This window comes from Manis pentadactyla, chromosome 6, assembly GCF_030020395.1.
Source record: "Manis pentadactyla isolate mManPen7 chromosome 6, mManPen7.hap1, whole genome shotgun sequence".
Taxonomy (NCBI): domain Eukaryota; kingdom Metazoa; phylum Chordata; class Mammalia; order Pholidota; family Manidae; genus Manis; species Manis pentadactyla.
This window is the reverse complement of record NC_080024.1, coordinates 41375894-41391865: the sequence shown is the minus strand read 5'-3', so window position 1 is coordinate 41391865 and position 15972 is coordinate 41375894. Positions and strand designations below refer to the sequence as shown.

The 15972-nt window shown below is 40.3% G+C and overlaps 1 protein-coding gene across 2 annotated transcripts in view; it reads left to right on the top strand.

Moving 5' to 3' along the window:
- The first annotated feature begins 8328 nt into the window (after nt 1–8328).
- The window catches only part of HECW2 (HECT, C2 and WW domain containing E3 ubiquitin protein ligase 2), a 343025-nt gene continuing 335381 nt past the window's right edge, over nt 8329–15972 (top strand). For both annotated transcript variants that reach the window (XM_057503729.1, XM_057503730.1), the window contains exon 1: nt 8329–8461. The gene's annotated coding sequence lies outside the window, so the exon portion shown is untranslated. The remainder of the gene's footprint in view (nt 8462–15972) is intronic.

The following is a 15972-nucleotide window of genomic DNA, read 5'->3' as shown; positions in this document are numbered from 1 at the left end:
ATTACCTCTATGTGACCTTGAACTAAATCACATGAACTCCTTGGCACAAGTTTCAATCATGATACAGCTTCTGGGAAATATATTTTTTCTTTGGCCGAAAGCTATAATATCACCTAGGCTTCTCCCCACACAGAATCATGTTTTGGGTTGAAATTTTGAGCCAAGTGGAAATGCTGGGTTTATCTGAGATATTTGTTCATCAACAAGAAAAATATGCCAACTAGAGTACACATTTAGATTTTTAAAACATTCATGGTATATCTTAGTTACATAACTAAATATCATCCTCTTGGGAGTATCTCTTTCCATATCATGGCCTTTATTTTGGCTTCTCTTCCTATATGAATATAGTATTTTGAAAATGCTATAAAGGGTGGTTGTGTTAAGAAAGATACTGAAAATATGAAAACAATAAGAAAGTAGAAACCTGCAAGGAAATGATTTAAATAAATGCAGAATCAGTCTGAGCTGGTGAGTGATTGGAGTGAGAGTGGGATTAATGTTATGTATCTTCAGGAAATAAAACTTTAAAAAAGTGATTTAAAAGCCATCTTATTTAACTAAAGAGACAATACACCATGGTGGAATTAACACTAGACATAGTCAAGCCTTGGTGCTAGCCCAGGCAGTTGACTTAGCTTTTCTGTGCTTCAATTTCCCACCTATTAAATTGGGATAAGAGTGGGATTAACTTCTCAAATGAGGTATTATATATTAAACTTATTTGAGAAATTAGATATCCTCTGCTAATAATGCAATTGTAATACTTTCAAAGTGCCTCCTGATATAGTTTCCCTAATTGGTAAGCCGATTTCTTTCTCCTATCCTGGCCTTAGTAAGGCTTAGCAGTGAGGCTGGGAGTACATGCTATAAAGGCAGTGGACAGCCCAAAGGCTCTGCTTCTACCAAAGGATGTCTAGGTAGATGGGAAGGGGGAATGAAAGAATGACACCTCTTCCAGTTTCAGCAGGTCATGGGAGAGGAAGGCAGAGATGTGTGACTCAAAATATGTGCTCTGTCTGGGTTTTGGACCTGAAGGTGGATATGTTAGGGAAGGGACTCTTCCTTCAGTTTATTTTATTTATTCATTTATTTGTGTGTGTGTGTGTGTGTGTGTGTGTATGTGATAAAATACACATAACATAATTTATGGTCTAAAGCATTTTTGTACAATTGTGTTGTATTAAATACATTCACACTGTTGTGCAATCAATCACCACCATCCATTTTCATAATTCCTTTCATCTTGTAAAACTGGAATTTGATACTTATTATGCCATAACTCCCCATTCTGCAAATATCTCTGTAAGACCATACTTTCAATTCTTTTGGACATATACATAGAAGGGGAGTTTCTGGGTCCTAAGGTAATTCTATTTTTAATTTTTGAGGAACATTCATACTGTTTTCCACAGCTACTGTGCCATGTTAAATTCCCACCAACAGTATACAAGGGGTCCAGTTTCTCTAATTTCTCTACATCCTTGCCAACAATGGTTGTTTTCTGTTTTTTTTTAATAGTAACCATCCTAATGGGCATAAAGTGGTATCTCATTATAGTTTTGATTTACATTTCCCTAAAGATTAGTGTTGTTGAGCATCTTTTCATGTGCTTATTGGCTATTCACGTATTTTCTTTGAAGAAGTATCTATTTAAGTTCTTTGCCCATTTTGAGTGGATTTTTTTGTTGTTGTTGAATTTTAGGAGTTTGTTCTATATTCTAGATTTTGATCCCTTATCAGATACATGATTTGCAAATATTTTATCCCATTCTGTGGATTTTCTTTTTATTCTCTTGATAGGGTTTTTTGATGCACAAAATATTTTAATTTCTGAAGTCCAATTTGTCTATTTTTTCCTTTTGTTACCTGTGCTTTTGGTGTCATATCTAAGAAATCATTGCCAAATCCAAGGCATGAAGCTTTGTCCTATGCTTTCTTCTACATGTTTAATTGTTTTTGATCTCATATTTAGGTTCTGATCCATTTTGAATTATTATTATTTTTTATTCATTTTATTATCATTAATCTACAATTACATGAAGAACATTATGGTTACTAGACTCCCCCCTTCACCAAGTCCCCCCACCACAAACCCTGTTACAGTCACTGTCCATCAGCATAGTAAGATGCTGTAGACTAACTACTTGTCTTCTCTGTGTTGCACAGCCCTCCCTATGCCCCCCCCCACATTATACATGCTAATCGTAATGCCCCCTTTCTTTTTCCCTGCCCTTATCCCTCCCTTCCCACCCCTCCTCCCCAGTCCCTTTCCCTTTGGAAAATATTTTAATCCATTCTTGTTAATCCATATATAAAAAATAATTCTCCCCAGGCAAGGGAAACAAAAGCAAAAATGAACAAGTGGTACTCTATCAAGCTGAAAAGCTTCTGTACAGCAAAGGACACCATTAATAGAACAAAAAGGTACCCTACAGTATGGGCGAATATATTCATAAATGACAGATCCGATAAAGGGTTGACATCCAAAATATATAAAGAGCTCACACACCTCAACAAACAAAAGGCAAATAATCCAATTAAAAAATGGGTAGAGGAGCTGTTAATCCATTCTTGGGTTCTGTGATTCTGCTGCTGTTTTGTTCCTTCAGTTTTTCTTTGTTCTTATATTCCACATATGAGTGAAATCATTTGGTACTTGTCTTTCTCCACCTGGCTTATTTCACTGAGCATAATACCCTCTAGCTCCATCCATGTTGTTGCAAATGGTAGGATTTGTTTTCTTCTTATGGCTGAATAATATTCTATTGTGTATATGTATCACATCTTCTTTATCCATTTATCTATTGATGGACATTTAGGTTGCTTCCATTTGTTGGCTATTGTAAATAGTGCAGTGATAAACATAGGGGTGCATCTGTCTTTTTCAAACTGGGCTGCTGCATTCTTAGGGTAAATTCCTAGAAGTGGAATTCCTGGGTCAAATGGTATTTCTATTTTGAGCTTTTTGAGGAACCTCCATACTGCTTTCCACAATGGATGAACTAATTTGCATTCCCACCAGTGTAGGAGGGTTCCCCTTTCTCTGCAACCTTGCCAACATTTGTTGTTATTTGTCTTTTGGATGGTGGCGATCCTTACAGGTGTGAGGTAATATCTCTTTGTGGTTTTAATTTGCATTTCTCTGATGACAAACTATGTGGAGCTTCTTTTCATGTGTCTGTTGGCCATCTGAATTTCTTCTTTGGAGAACTGTCTGTTCAGCTCCTCTACCCATTTTGTAATTGGATTATTTGCTTTTTGTTTGTTGAGGTGTGTGAGCTCTTTATATATTTTGGATGTCAACCCTTTATCGGATCTGTCATTTATGAATATATTCGCCCATACTGTAGGGTACCTTTTTGTTCTATTGATGGTGTCCTTTGCTGTACAGAAGCTTTTCAGCTTGATAGAGTACCACTTGTTCATTTTTGCTTTTGTTTCCCTTGCCTGGGGAGAATTATTTTTTATATATGGTCTTAGATAAGGGTCCAATTTCATTCTTTTTCATGTAATTATCCAGTTTTCCCAGCACCATTTGTTAAAAAGACTACCCTGTCCCCCTTGAATAGTTTTACACCTTTGTCAAAAACAATTTGACCATGTATGCATGGGTTTATTTCTGAGTTGGCTCTTCTTTGTCATTGGACAATATGCCTGTCTTTATGCCAATGTCACACTGTTTTAATAACTGTAGCTTTTGGGTAAATTTTGAAATATGGGAGTGTGAAACCTGTTTTGTTCTTCTTTTCAAGATTGTTTTGGTGATTTGGAGCCCCTTGAGACTCCGTATAAATTTTAGGGTCCGTTTTTCTATTCCTGCCAAAAAAGTCTTTGGGATTTTGGTAAGCATTGCATTGGATCTGTGAAATGCATTGGACAGAAGGATATTTTAACAATATTAAGTCTTCCAATCCATGAATATGGTATGTTTCCATTTATTTATGTCTTAATTTCTTTCAACAATGTTTTATAGTTTTATAGTCTCTTCTTCCTTGCTTAATTCTTAAGTTTTTTTTAATGCTATTGTAAATGGAATTGTTTTTGTAATTTCCTTTTCAAGGAGTTCTTTGTATATAGGAATGCAGCTGATTTTGTGTGTTGCCTTTGCATCCTGATGTTTTCCTGAATTCACTTATTATTCTAATAGCTATTTTTGTGGAGTCTTTAGGGTTTTCTACATATAAGATCATATCATCTGCAAACAGATAATTTTATTATTCTTTTCTAATTTGGGTGCATTTGATTTCTTTTTCTTGCCTAATTGCTTCAGCTAGAACTTCCAGTACTATGTTGAATAGAAGTGGTACAAGTGGGCATCCTTGACTTGTTCCTGATCTTAGATAAAAAGCTTTCAGTCTTCCCCCATTGCATATAAGGTTTCCTGTGAATTTTTAACATATGGCTGTTATTGTGTGGATATAGTTTCCTTTTATTCCTATTGTGTTGAATTTTTTCTTAAGAAGGGGTGTTGAATTTTGTCAAATAATTTCTCTGCATCAGTTGAGGTGATCATGTTTTTTCCCTTCATTCTGAGACAACCAACAGGATGGGGTAAAGTATTTGCTAATCATATATCTGATGTTCATTTTCTTCACTTTTTTCCCTCTCAACTTTTATATGTTGAACAATCCTTGCATTCCATGTCTAAATCCCACTTGGTCATGGTATGTAATCCTTTAAATATGTTATTGAATTTTGTTTGCTAATATTTTGTTGAGGGTTTATAAGGGATATTTGTTTGTAGTTTTCTTGTACTATCTTTGTTTGGCTTTGGTATCATGATTATACCAGCCTCATAGAGTTAGGAAGCATTCCTTCTCTTCAGTTTTTCAGAAAGTTTGAGTAGGATTGGTATTAGTTTTTAAATGTTTGGTAGAATTCCCCAGTGAAGCCATCATATCCAACAGTCTCCTTTGTTGGGAGATTTTTGATTATGGATTCAATCTCTGTATGAGTTACACATCTTTTTTGATTTTGTATTGCTTCATGATTTGATCTTGGTAGGTTTTGCGTTTCTAGAAATTTGTCCATTTCATCTAGGTATTGATTTTTTGGGTGTATGACTACGCATAGTACTCTTTTTTTGTTTTTTGAAAGTTTGAACTTTTTTATTGCAATATTTCTTTTTATTTTATTTTATTTTATTTTGTTATCATTAATCTACAATTACATGAAGAACATTATGTTTACTAGGCTCCCCCTTTACCAAGTCCCCCCCACAAACCCCATTACAGTCACTGGCCATCAGCGTAGTAAGATGCTGTAGAATCACTACTTGTCTTCTCTGTGTTGCACAGCCCTCCCCACGCCCCCCCCCCACATTATACATGCTAATCATAATGCCCCCTCTCTTTTTCCCCACCCTTATCTCTCCCTTCCCACCCATCCTCCCCAGTCCCTTTCCCTTTGGTAACTGTTAGTCCATTCTTGGGTTCTGTCATAGTACTGTTTCATAATCCTTTTTATTGTTGTAGTAATGTCCCCATTTCATTACTGATTTTAGTAATTTGAGTCTTCTCACTTTTTTCTCAGTCCTTCTAGCTAAAGGTTTATCAATATTTTTAATACTTTCAAAGAACCAACAAACTTTTAGAAATTCACATGTCAGATATCACCAATACAGAAAAATATCATGATTAAAAAAAAAATGAATTAACTGCCTAACATACCTTTACATTACTTTTTCCTATGTTTTTGGTTGTATACTCTGATTTTTTTCTGTATGTGAAAATGATTTTGTCATATTTTGTTCTATGGAGTTAACAGGTATTTCCACTAGCAAAGCTGATTGAATTTTGTTTTTCTTATTGATAGTTTAGAACAGTTTCTTCCCAGTCCACAGTTCATTTCTGGGAAAGTCATGTACATTTTTAAGATTGTTGTCAAATTTGGGAAAAATCTCTATCAGATTTCTTTTACATTTAAAGAATAACATGTGGGAGGGTTTTCCATATGCTAGTTCTGGATCCACACATTTCTACCCCTTTACTTATATACTTCTGTGCTGGTTTCTGAAGTACACATTCATTTGCTGATATAGTCTCCAGCCCTTCTACTTTTGTGTTACAGCACTAAGTGATTCAGTTGAAAGGTCTTCAAGCAGCTGGAATAGGTGTTACTGTTACTGTAGCTGCAAGTCCTGTGAAACACATACATTTATTCCACTTAACTAACTCAATTTACCCATAGTCAGATTGCCAAAATGCCTGCAACCACTGCAGTACTTCCAGACACAAGGAAAATTATTACCAAAGGTAAGTTAAATGAAAAGAGACAGCAGTCTTTGGAGATTAAAATATTTAACTTTTGAAACATTTACAGAAATATAAGACCACATGAACACACTTATAGTTCCTCTCCTGTGGTGTTGGGAGAGGGATGAAATTTAAGTTTCCTGGAACCTGCTGTTGGGTTTTGAGCTTTGGCAAAAGAGAAGTGATCACAAACTTCAGCACATTTATATCAAGGAGGCAAGGTAGGACAATGAGTTGGTCAGGAGACTGTTATCTGATAAGCAGCAAAGGGCCATCCAAAGATCTTGTAAGAGACAGTGCAAGTGACTCAAAGTCTGTCTTTAGTAGTTGGTGTCCTGTGAGGTGACAAGAATTTTGACTATAAGGAATCACTTTCTAATGTTAGGCCAGAAACTTTATGGCAATGGTTGAAGAAGAGGCTAGGGGAGAACCCAAATCGGTTAGTGCTGGTGATTGGGGTGGGGAGTGCAGTAGGAACGAACCTAACTTTTACATCCTTTTGCAAGTCTGAAAACTTAGTATGATTTTGCATTTAATCTGAGCCTTAAGTTTAATGCTTGATATATAGAAAACTTTAAAGATAGATGGGGCTGTTTTTAAGGGAGAGAAAAAAATGATTTTAACCTACGGCAACTATAATGATCTGTTTTAGCTGTATTATTTTTATGCTTTTTTTTTTGTTTAAAGCTACCTTGTAACACTGATCAGTCAATTCAGGAGGTTAAAGATTGCAGGTGAGTTGCTGGGTCTAGAGCAAATTGTAGAAAGAGAACATCATGTGGGAACTCTTGGGATCACTATTTTTCCAGTAGTAACAAGAATAAGTCCCCCCCCACCCCTTTTCGCTATGTGTGTGGGGTTCATCAGTTCTGTAGAGCAGCCTAGCTATGATGCCTGGGATGGATAGGTCCATGGGAATAATGAGTCAGGGCTTTTTGTAACAGGTGGCAGAACACAACTGAAATTGACTGGAGAAAATAAAGAGGAGAGGGCTTTATTGGCTTCAGGGGTAGAGCTCACTTCAGATATATTTGCCTTGTAAGGCTCAAAAGACATCATCTTCTCTTCCGCAGCTTTCTTTCTCTTAAATTGGCTTCATTAACTTGCATTGGCGGTACCTGTTATTGGTTATCCTAGTTTAAAAGGCTTTTTCGGAACTGATTCAGCAAAAGCTCCGGACTGAGTTCCTGGACCAATATGCCCCTCCCAGAACCAGTCACCGTGGTCTGGAATATATGACTGGTCAGCTCTGGGGCATGAGGGAGTGCATATCAGTATCCTGGAACCACAAGATTACTGGGGGAAAGTGATGGCTAGTTCCCAAAGGAAATCTGAATCTCTTTTACCAGAAGAGAGAGAGAGAGATGGATAATACTGAGAGCACATACTAAAAAGCCCCCAAATAACGAATATCCATTATATGGGGGGCAATGTTTTGGGGCTTGCCCCATATGGCTATAGTTGTTAAACTATAAAATCGAGTAAATCTTTTCCATAGCTGATAGATGCCATGCATATGGGGCAATATCATCACATTCCAGATTTTTCATTCTTTCACCTAAGTGGGACTGAGTCAATGAATATGCTACAGAAGTAAACAGAAAACTTAAAGTATCAATACAGTAATTTTTAATTTTAGTGCCCTCTTTAAGCTAAGTAGCTCAGAGTGCTTTCAAGAATCCATTTTCATTCGTGACCACACCCCGAGTAGGTGACATGAGTATTACCGTCTTGCCTTTGCAGCTGGGGAAACCGAGGCATGACTCTCCTCCATCCTGCTTTGCGGTGGGATTTAGGAAGAGTCCTGCCTGCATGACCTCAGAGGGTCTCCTCTTTCCTCCGCGGCGCCACTCAGAACCTCATGTCCTTCGGTGTCGCAGAAGGAGAGCAGCCCCGGCTCCTCCACAGCCTCGGGATTCGTCCTCCGCCCAGCTGCACCCGCCCTGCTCTCCTGCACCTTCCTCAAGGAAGGTCCAGCGGCCAAGGTCTGGCTGTCCCGCCCATCCTCCCCGCCTCCCTTCCCCCGATCCCCAGCGTGCAGGAAGCCCCCAGCCAAGTGCCCCGCAGGGACGTGCGGGCAGATGCCACCCAGGAGTCTAGCGGGGGGGACGCCGGCGCCGCCGGAGGTGAGCGGGCCGGACCCTTCGCCCTCCGACGGCCGGGGTGCAGGGTTTGGGGCGGGCGCTCGGCCAGCCCGGCCGGAGGTAGGTAGCGGCAGGAGGAAGGGATGCCGGGCGAGCCGGCGGGGAGCGGCGAGATGGGGAGACGTAGGCGCTGCTCGAGGGCGACGCCTGGAGAGCGAGCCGCGGGGAACCGGGCGATGCCGGACCGCTTGGGGACGCGCCGCGGCCGGGCCCCGAGCTCTCCTGTGCACCTCCTCGCGGCGCCCGGACTCTCGACGTCCTCCGGAGCGCGGGCGGGAGACATGGTTTCGCGCGTCCCCGCCGCCGCAGCTGCTGACTCGACACAATCGGCGGGTCGCGTGGGGGGCGCGGCGTAACCCGGCGGTGGGCGGCGGCGCGGAGCCGGCTGAGGAGCTCCGAGTGTGGCGGGGAGGGAAGGAAGATGCCTGCACGCAGGCGAACCGGGATCCGGCCCGCTGCGGAGGGCGGCGGGACGAGCCGCTGAGGGGCGCGCCGGGCACGCTCCGCTCCTGCGCCGCGTCTCCCGAGTCGCTGCCTCGGGTCCCGGGGTCGAGGACCGCAGCGCAGGATTCCTCGGCCCCGTGGCAGTGGCTGCCGCAGCAGTGTCACCAGCCGCCTGCTTTCCCCGCGGCGCGCACGGACCGGCCGGAGGGAGCCTGGCCCGCGGGTCCGGTCGATTGCGGGGCTCCCCTCCGCCCCGCGGCCCTGTCCGCATCCGCAGCCCGGCGCTGCGGGCGACAAGCCCCAGGTGAGAGTGCGGCCCGCGCCCGGCCCTCGTGCCGCAGGTACAGGCCAGCGGGAGGTGGCTTTGTTTTCCTCCCTCGCGCTCCGGCGCGGTCATTCATTTGACATTTCGGTTTCCTCTGTCCTGAAATACGGGTGAGAGACACCGGACGTGTTTCTTGGTTTAATTATCCCTGGGAGCTGAGACTTTTGGATCCATTTGAGCATCACTGGTGGGAGAGGAGGCTTCATTTTCTTTCTGGTTTGGAATGTGTTGTGAACATCCTCTGCTGGGCTTGGGGCCTGGAGGAAACTGGGGCTGCAGATTTAGACGTAGACGTTTCCGAGGACGTGCAGCTGCAGCGCGCTGGCTCTTCCACGCCTTGTCTTTTCCTCCGTTCGCCGTGCTCAAGTGTTTATTTCTTCGCAAGCATGTTTATTTCTCTTAGAGTAGGAAGTCTTTGGAGACAATAGAGAGAGATCACAGTTAAGGCATCAGTTGATATTAAACTTAGAAGAGGCAAGTATCTGTGCTTATCGTAGATAGAGGTGAACTGTAGGCAAACTTCCCGGGAGCCTTTAGCTTTCCTGGTATGTTTCTGCTTTCACTGTCCCAGAGACAAACGAACTCTGAATTCTCGGTGTACATATGCCTTCTAAAGGGTGTGAAACTTGTCTTTTTTTGAATAGTTTTCTATACTTTGTTATTTAGAAGAAAAAGATTTTATCGTTAATTATTCGTTCGTCTAACAAGTAGGATTTTCATTTTATTGTTTCTTCTGTTCCCTCAAGGGTTCGTTTCTTTGTTGCCTAGAGAGCTTTTTTTTTTTCTTCTCCTTTCTCTCTCCTCCCAACAGATGGCTGTCTGTTCTGAGAGGTTATCTTTAAAGTAACACATTACCTATAAACAAAGAAGAATCAGTTATTAGGCTTCTCTCTGGAATTATTAAAGCAAGAGGTCTAATCTGGATAGGGACACTATTAATGGTGTGAAAATCTGGAGTTTGCTAATCTGTTTTGTCATGAGAAGATTCCTGCAGGGATTGTTTATATAGTATGGGAGACAGATGGCATCCGTGCCACAAGAGAAACCCAGCATAATGGGTCATTGTAATTTTCAGAAATGATCCACTTCAATGTTGGGAGGTGTGGTAGGCTGGTGGAGGGTGGGGAAGACATAATTTTGGTCTCCCAAAAGGAGACATTATAATGCTACCATCCAACAGCCTTACCAGTTAATTTTTTCTTCCTTTGAACATTTAAAAAGTCAACATTAAGCTGTTAGTTTTGCTTATTTTTAGGCACATTTTGGCCTCATTTGTGGTTATGCGAAGCAGTTTGAACAGTTACATTAACAGAAATGTCTTTGAATTTAATATTATTGCACCACTTACAGGGGAAAACAAGTCAAACTTTTTTAGTTCTTGTTCATTTTAACAAAGGCCCCTTGTGCTCATCGTGTCTCTTAGCTGGAAGGATTTTAGTTCAATGTGCATGAATTCAAAAGGAGTTTCTTCCAACATTTCCATGACAGGTGATTCTCTTAACTCCTAGCATTTGCCCCCAGACTCAGCTACTATAGTATTCAACATCTATAATTACTTAACAGCCTAAGATGTTTGCTTTACCTTTACCTCCGTTATAGCATTGGGTGGCCTTTCACAGTCTTTATGAATGACTGGAGTCAGTGAAGAAATCAGTCTTTATGAACATTTTGAGATAAACCAGCTGAAGCTTTTCTGCTCCTGCCACCATTGTAGGTTTTTTATGTGCTCTAGATTGCAACAAGATTACAAAATTGGTCTTCCTTCTTTATGAAACTAAGGGAAAAATATTCCAGCAAATTAATAAGCACTAGCCATAGGCCTAAATTTAATAAAGAACATGAGCAATGTTTGATCCCTCTAAACAGGAAGTATAGGATAAAAATAAGCATTAGCTCTGCTTAACTGGGGCAATGTGATCTTGGGAGAAAAAACATATTTTCTTAATCTCTTGAAAGCCTTTTGCTCCACTGATCTCAGCAAAAGGCAAAAAAAAACTAAAGTTGTTACCTGTAGTTGAGGACAGATGCTGTAGTTATAGCCTTCCCTTCTGGATGAATGTGTTTTGCAGGAGAGGTGGCTTTGGGTTTGGTTCAGTTTCGTCTTGTGCCAGGACATCAATGAAAGGATCTAACATTCAAAATACTTGTTAACTCTGTAGCTGTTATCTGTGTACCCTCTCACCAGGTTGCTGTCTCTCTTGTGAAGTATTTCTGTAAGAGAAACTGGAGGCTCCAGGCCTGGGGCTTGCTGTGGGCTTGGCCTGTATCCATATTCTAGTGTGTTGTTGCCTGATTTCCTGGGTAAAAATGGAACCAGTTCTACAGGTTTGTTGGATAGGGAATGGCAGCATGGAGTGAAAATCTTTGCAGCTCCACCGTGGAAAGCCAAGCCAGCCCTGAGAGACAGAGGACTATGTTTGAAGTTTGGTTGACCTACCAGAGGCACAGGTTGCTTCTCTACACGTAGGATGTATGGGAATCTGAGAGGGATTAGAAGGGATCCCTTGGTTTACCTGCAAGTCTCAGTTTATTCTTGTTGACTTATCTTAATTATCAAATACATCTCCTTTCATATTTAAAAGTGCCCTGGTTTAGATGATGCAGTCGTGGTAAATATTAAGGAATACTGACTGTTTTCTTTACCGTCTTCTCCTGACCAGAGACTTGAGTCTTTCTTTATTTCATTTTTTCATTTGTTAAATGCAAGGATAAAAAAGGTAAAAAGAAAGTAAACTGGAAAATGCATATGGAAGAAAGAAATAGCACAGATGATAAAAAGAAGGTCATTGATTTCTTATCTATTTACATATATAGGAAATAAAATACTTTTATCCTTAGTTGTTAAGTGTCTGCTATGGTTCTAAACCTATGTTATTATTGTCTTCAAGAACAGTAAGAATTGAGCCTTGCCCATTTACCTAGGGATCACATGAATTGGGACAACTGTGACTAGGGAGGGCAGTTTCAACAAAACCTGTTTGCAGACCTGATGGATGCATGGCTCTTACAGATGTGAACCCAAGTTTCAAGATCTAGTGTTTGGACCAGTTCTTGGATATTTACTGAGAGTTCAGAACACAAGTGTTGTTATAAAGACTTAACTCCACTTTCTCCTAGTTTCCAAGCTCTCTGGGCTACAGGATAATAGAAGAGCCTTTGTTTTCTGTTCTAACTTCTGACACCAGTCTTGGGTTTGGATCTCAGTTTTTGCACAGAGGGCTTGCAGAGAAAACTTGGTGTGCCTGCTCACTGTGTGAAAATTCTCATGGAGATTTGAGACTGTGCAGGTGATCTGGTAGGGATTTAGGTTCCAAAGCTAAATATCTGAAGCTTGTGGCACCTACTTCTGCAACAGTCACGGTGTTCCTTTGCTAAAGAATTGCCTGTTTGAAATAGTTCACTTGCAGTGCTGGCCTTTAGGTGTTACAATTAATTATGGCTGTCACCTTCTCCTTTCTCACTCTACTAAAATCCTCAAAAGCTTGGTCAGCATGCCTAAATAAATTTATGTGTCTCTTTCCTAAGTATGATGACCATGTAATTTTTTTGTCCAGAGAAGGACACTTTTGAGAGTAAAAGCAAGTACTAAACTAGAAGGGGCACCTGATCAATAAGTATAATGTGGGAGTATCCCAGAAACCTGTGATGTACATGGTCGTCTTAACCAATGTCCAAGTCAGTAGTTATTATACGAAGAATACCCATATGATGGAAAAATGTCCTTAGCTTTTTTTAGATTTGCTCAAAATAAATGTTTATGCATGTGCCTGTATATATAGGCATGTTGAAATATATATATTTATATATGTAGGGTTGAATAAACCACTCATGAAGGACTAGTTATTTGGAAAATTGTGGCTTTCATCATCTCTTTCATGGATTGACTTTTTAACTAAACTTTCTGTGTCCAGCCTTTCTAAACTTGTAATCATCTCCTGACCTTATATGGTTCTAATACCAACCTGTTCTATAATTCTCTTGTTATAAACCTTTGATGGCTCTCCATTTTCTGTTGAATTCTCAAAGATCCACAATTTGGTGGCTGGAAAAGAAAAGCAGTGAAAAAATTTCATTCATTTGTTCAACTACTATTTATTGAGAACTTTCTATAAGTCAGTTTTTTATCTAGGTGCTCGGGACATACCAATGAATAAAATAAAGATCTCTAACCTTGTGAAGTTTTCATTCTGTTGGGGTGGAGGGGTGGGAGTGGGAGACAGATAATAAACAAATAAATAGGTAAATTATATAGTATGCTAGAAGGAGGTAAGTGCTTTTAGAGAAAGAGAAAACAGAATAGGATAAATACGGTTGAGTAGGCTCCATAGAGAAAGAGACCTTAAGGAAAGAATTAAAAGGAGATGAATGAAGGTATTCATGCAGGTACTTGAGGGGGAGTGTTCCAGGCAGAGGGAACAGCCAGTGCTAAGGCCCAAGATGAGAATGTGTTTGAATATGTTCAAAGATTAGCAAGAAGACCAGCATGATGGGGTGGAGTGACGTGTGTGTGTGTGTGTGTGTGTGTGTGTGTGTGTGTGTGTGTGTGTGGCTTTTTGAAAATGAGATCAGAAAGGTGGTGTAGGAGTGGCAGAGCATGTAGGACTTTGACATGTGGGAGTAACAATGATTTCAGCAGAAATTCCAGTGTGCTCTCAAAACTCATTTTAATATCAAGAAATTGTGTTTCTTTTATGAAGCCGATGCTATTCACTATAGCTTACTTTTCATAAAAGGTATACTTTATCTTGGTTAATATACTTTTTGTGTCATTTGCTTATTGTTTATATATTAAAATAGTATTTTTTTTTCTTTTGGCTGTTGCTGGTCTTCCATTATATCCTTATTTCACAAAAATAAATCAGTGGCTTAAAAGAGGTTCATTGAAGTGTAATAATAGTAATGGAAATAATAGTGAGTTTAGAATGTCAAACATAGAGAAATAAATCCCACTGCAAATATAAAATGTGAATCTGTATATGTAAAAACTAGGGAATTCATGAGATGATGATTTCAAAACAGTGGCTGAAATGGAAGAGTGCAAATGGAAGTATGACGATGACTATCTCAAGATGTTTTTTATTGGTTTACCATTTGCTCCTCATCCCTTAGTTATTGCCTGTTGTGAAACGTTGTCCAAAGGTGGCATGAAGCCATGGATGTTTTGGTGTCATTTTCAAACAAAGCACAGTGGCTTCTCTGTTATACTGTGACGTTTCCCAGGACAGGCACACAACAATGCTTTCCATTACAAAATCAATAAATTATATTGCTAAAGGTCGGTAAGAGACTGAAACTTTAGCAGCATCATTAAAGGATCCTTATAGCAAAAATAAGACTGAGTTGCATATTAAGGGGATACTTGGAAAATCAGCTGGAAAGTTAAGACAAACATTATCCTTAAACAGAAACAAGACGTTACTGACAGAATTCTTTTGTCAAATGACATGGTTGGCTGTTGCATAGTATCAGTGGAGTAGAGTGTGGAAGGACAATTACTATCAAGTACATGCTAGCAGATATTTTCTCTATGGTTGCATGAACCACTGATGTCATGCTGAGAATGAATCAGCTCTTGGCATTTGTTCAGGGAGGAGTGCTTGGTGATGCTTTATTCATTTATCGCTAAAAACTCAGGCTATGTGGGAAGAGGTTTTTCTTCTGGTAATTCTGAAGTGCTCAGAGGGCAGGACTAACAGAGCACTAGTTTGCCATTCAGATGAGGAGGTGATGGTTGTGCGAAGACAAGAAGTTGTACCTAGAAGCTAGTCTACTTGTGGCTCCACAGGGAAGATGTGGTGCCTTCTGATTTTGAAAAAGATGGTAAAAAGGAAGAGTGACAACTGAATGCAGCCAGTTTGTGGCCCCTAAGTGTACGAGTATGCTGTGCAGTGGTGGGCAGGGAATGCAAGACCACTTTTCCATGGGATGTGTGCTGGCTGTTTAGGGGAAAGGCACTCATATAATATTTTATCTGTGAAGTAAGAAAAGTGTTTCTTTGTGAAACTGATTAGAATCAATTTCTCATACATCAAGTGGTGTACGTTAGTAATAGTCTGTCTGTGGTAAACCATGTCAAGAACAGGGAGGGAAGGAAAAATTGTTAATACATAAAAGAGTCTGCCACCATCTTAGGTCAAAGAAATTTTTTCATTATAGAGAGTTGGAGGTCCACATTGACCATAAAGGGTTAAGAAGGTAATATTTTCAGTAATGGACAGTCCTTTAAATACTACATATATTTGCTCTCAGTGACCTGTTGGAAGAATAAGAGCACAAAAAAGTAGAACTTAGACCCAGTAATTTTGACGGGGAGAGAGTACAAGTGCATATTTGGTATCTGAAAGCATGTAGAGAACCATGGTGGGAGGAACTTAGGCTTTTTGGAGTTTGCATTAAGATGTTGAGTGGTGGGGGTACAGGTAGAAGGAGGTGGCTGGGTCTAACAACTGGACCTGACCTTTCATATACTATTACCCTAGGCTTGGCTGTATTTTAAACAAGTGGACTTAATATTCAGAAGTTTTCAGGATATGTTCTATATTGCCCCTGACCTAACTTAGAAAAAATACATGCTCTGTAGTGGGTCGGATTCTCTTTGCATAGGCCTCCCTCTTTCCCTCCCTCTCTCCTTTTCTTCTTTCCTCTTTACCTTTATTCTTTCCTTTTTAAGGCATTGAGTTGGCATCTTTAGACGAGAAGAAACTTTGCAAGCTCATCTCCTGTATCTCCTTGCCTTTAAATAGGTGAATGTGCTCCCTGGGGCAAGAGGGACAATGGAAGGCAAGTTCTGGTCCTTGCTCAG